The sequence below is a fragment of the Aptenodytes forsteri genome, unplaced genomic scaffold (assembly GCF_000699145.1).
Source record: "Aptenodytes forsteri isolate BGI_AS27 unplaced genomic scaffold, ASM69914v1 Scaffold34, whole genome shotgun sequence".
Lineage (NCBI taxonomy): Eukaryota > Metazoa > Chordata > Aves > Sphenisciformes > Spheniscidae > Aptenodytes > Aptenodytes forsteri.
The window spans coordinates 821,143-825,244 of NW_008795038.1; positions in this window are offsets into that span (position 1 = coordinate 821,143).

A 4,102-nucleotide genomic window follows, 5' to 3' on the forward strand; every position below is an offset into this window, starting at 1 on the left:
AGCTGCCCCAAGCCGCGGTGGCCGGTCCCGGCCCCAAGCAGCAGCGTGTGCCAAGGGCCCTGCACAGCCCTGCCAGGGCACGGCGGCCGGGCACAGCATCCACCCCACGCTGCCACTGCTGGGGCCACTCACCTGGGTGGGCATCGGGGAGACCCCCCGCTCCCGGGCAGCCATCAGGGCGTCCCCCACCGCAGCCCCAGAAGGCCAGCACAGCCCAGACCCCAGCTGCCCCAGCCCACGACGTGGCAGGGAGCGGGGCTCAGCGTTGAGGATGCTCGGGGCACGAACCAGGGGGATGCTTGGCACCAGCCAGCCCGGCACCCCTCTGCACCATGCCTGCTCTCGGCCAGCCCCGCGGCGCCCAAATCACTCGTCACCCATGTGCACGGGAACACACAGACCAGGGAGCCCAGAAAAAAACCCACTTTGCCATAGTGATGGCAGCAGGGATGACCCGAAGGCGGGAGCAGGTCTCAGCTCTGCTCCCAAACACCCGCCTGAGGTGCAGCTACCATAGCTGCGGAGCAGGCGAGCGCCGGGAGGAGCACGCAACCTTACAGGTATTTCGGAAAGACGAAGGGCTGCGGAGGCTGACGTGGCAGCCCAGCAGCGGGACACCCCGGCACAGCCGGGATGGGAGCCTGGGACCTCCCATGGAAGAGCTGCTCCCTGCCCAGGTGCGGGGGGCAGAGCCGGTCCCTGCCCAGCCAGGCGGGCAGCGCTGCTCCATTTACTGCGTTTGCCTACACTGGAATTTTCCTTCGCTCCGGTAATTAAAACAAACCGCTTTAACACGGCTGCTGGCAGCAGGCTGAGGAGGAGGACGCCGGCCGCAGCTGGCAGAGGGGAAGGGACGGGAAGCAGGACCCCCCGACGCTCTCTGCCTTCGTCCTGGGCTGGGGGACGGTGGCTCTGCAGGAAATCCTGGATCTGCTCCCCCCTTCCTCCGGTGCCGAGCCCTCCCACTCCCACCAGCCCCGCGTCCTCTCCATCCCTCGGCCAGCCCTGAGCACCACCGTGAGCCCTGCACCGGCTCCAGTGCAACCCAGGATGCTCCCCATCCCCTCCGCGCTCCCGGCCGTTAGGCCAGGCTGGAGCGACTCTCAGAGTTCAGCCTATGGCAAACGATATTACGGCAGTGATTGCCCTAAGATGTGCGCGCAGCACGCTCCACCGACGCTTCCTTGGGCTGTCAGGGGGATTAATGCCCAGAGGAGATTTATTTTCCTGCCACTGGGCACGCTGAGTCAGCACAGCTCGGCTTGTCTCCGCGCCAGCCCCATCACCCTCCAGCCCCATGCTGAACCGCATCCCCGAGGGGTACCTCCGGCTCAGCCCACCCCGATGGGCAAAGCCCCGCCGGGGACGTGCCAGGGCGTTCGCTGGGGCAGGAGCAGCCGGAGATGAGCAGAGCCCCCGAGCAGCTGCAGGGCACGGGCAGGACCGCCATCCCTCCATCCTGGGCAGCGGACCCCAGCGCCTCCGAGCTCGCCGAGTCAGTGCGGCACGGGGTAGAAACAGGCTCAGCCGCGGGACGAGAGTGGCCCAACAGCCCCTTTGACCCGAGCGCAGGAGCTGCCTGACCTGGCAGGGATTTTCCAGCCCAGGGAATTAGCGGGATGGCGAGGCAGTGTAACATGAACGAGGCAAAACCTGGGGAGCACGAGTTGCCTGCTCTGCCTGCCCTGGCCACAGGCAGCCAGGACCGGGCAGGCCCCTGGCTAAATGCAGACCCCCGCAGTTCGATGCAACGCCCCTGGCTTAATGCAGACCCCTCGTGGCAGTGGGAAGGATGCGGCCGTGCATGCAGGTGCACAGCGCAGCCCCCCACCGCAGCCCTGAGCCGGGCAGCACGTTGGCGGTGCCGTTTCTGCCCCATGTCCCCCGGTGCCACCGGGGCAGCAAGGCTCGGGCCAAGGCAGGCTGTGCGGCACAGCGAGGCAGGCACCAGCCTGCTCTGGCTGGGAGCATGCAGCGCCGGGGTGGGCAGAGCCCATGGGCTGCTCCGGCACATGGTGTCCCACAGAGGCCAGGACCGCCGGGCAGGGAGCCCGTGAGTCACAGCCCACTCCCTCCCCGGGAGCGCGGAGCCCTTTCAACCCCGGCGTATTAATTTCTCCTAATTGGCTTTGACAGGGATCCGTATCGCCATCCAGAACGCAATCGCCCGTGTGCGCGGGGCGGGGGAGCGGGGAGGGAGCGGCACAGGGAGGGAGCGGCACGCGGAGGGAGGGAAGGAGGGGAGAAGGGGGGAGCAAAGCGGCACCCCCGGGGGAGCGGTGCTGCCGGCTGCCTGGATCCGTCCCCCCCTGCCGAGCGGGACCCAGCTGCCCTGCTGCACTGCAGAGCTGCGCCAACGCCATTTCCCACGGCAGCCCAGCTGCCAGGCTCCGCCGGGGCAGGGGGCTCGCCGCACGCCACCCCACCGCTGCCCACCCCCGGCACCTCAGCAGGCACCGGGATTCACCCCCCTGCCTGCGTGTCCGGCTCCTGCAGCCCGCCAGCCCACACAGACAGCCCCCATGCCGCTGGCACCCCCCGTGCACCGTCCCCTCGCAGGAAACGTGTGGTGAGACGGGACGCCGGCCACGGTGCTGCCCCAGCCATGCAGGGTGTTAAGCCTCCCCGTAGCCGCCACCTTCATCTCCCACCCAAGGAGCTCCCACCTCCCTGCCCCAAATCCCCCCCTTTGCGTCCAGCCCCAGTGGCACCTTCCCCCCATCCTCCCCCGGCATCGTCGGCAGCCAGCAGCACAGTTGGTGCCAAGGTGGGAGCACGGGGGGTGCCTGGCCCCCATTTGGGCTGCCGGGGTCTTTCTGGGTGCTACGGGCCCTTTGTCACTGAGGTTCCCCAAGTCCTTTCCCATCCTCATGCCAGGAGTGGACAGTGATGCCGGACACGGAGCACCAGCACTCACCGAGCTGTTGCCGCCACGTGGCTGGGGGAGAGGATGGCAGCACGTGCCAGCCGGGACCAAAAACACAGGGCTGGGGGGACTCTTCCTCGGCCTCGACCCCCCCATCCCCACCCAGCACCTCAAGCCCCAGCTGACCCTGGTGCAGGAGTGCTGCCCCAGCACACAACCCCCCTAAACCGCAGGGTCCAGGAGCAGTGTCCCGCAGCCAGAGTGGGGAGCGGTGATGCCGCAGCCACCTGCAGAGCGTGGAGGCCACAGCCACCGGCAGCCAGCGACACCTCGCCAGCTGCCACGGGACGGGGAGAAAGGCCGGGGCAACGGAGAGGAAGAGAAAAAGGAAAAGAAGAAATAGGTGGGGGAGAGAGGATGTTTCTCACGATTTCAAAACACACTCCTGGGTCTGAGATGGGGAAGTGCGGGCTGGGAGCGGGGAGGGCAGCTGGGGCAGGCAGGGCAGGCAGGGCAGGCAGGGCAGGCAGCAGGATGAGAAGGGGAGCAGCCCTTTCCCCCAGCAGAGACGTCCTCGTGTCCCTGAGCAGCTGCCATCGGCTTCACTGCGAGAGGACGGGGTGCTGTTGACCCCAAAGCAAAGTGCTGCCCACCCGGGTGACACAGGGGTCGGGGCACTTCTGCCCGGTGCCTCCAAGCGGCGTCTGCTCGACCGGGCTGCCGCAGGTCACGGCGCTTCCAGGGCAGGGAGAGGGCACCCAATTCCTGCAGGAAGCCCAAGGGAGCCAGGCTCCAGGTTGGGACAGGCAGCATGGTGGTGTCTCTCACCGGCAGGGAGGTCGGTGCTCTGCCGGTGGCTCTGGTGCTCCATGCACCGCGTGGGAGCGTCTCTCAGTCTGGCCTGTGCATGGGCACAGCAAGACAGGAACCACGAGGCCGCCGGGTTGGGACCCCTCCCTGGAGCCCCCGGCGCTGGGAGCACGTGTATACCCCGAGCGGCGCATGCTGGCCCGGGCAGCCGGCACAGCCTGCCGTGGGCGCGTCTGATGGCCGAGCCAAGAAGCCTCACCGAAAACACAAGCTGACGCCAGTGCACAGGCTGCTGTGGTCGGCACATCCATTTGGCACCCCCAGGTGACACCACTGTCACCGTTCCCCGCTGCCGGCTCAGCCCCTGGCCCGGCCCCGGTGGCTGTGGCTCCCCCACCTCCCCCCCCCCGGGACACAAGTGCCGCA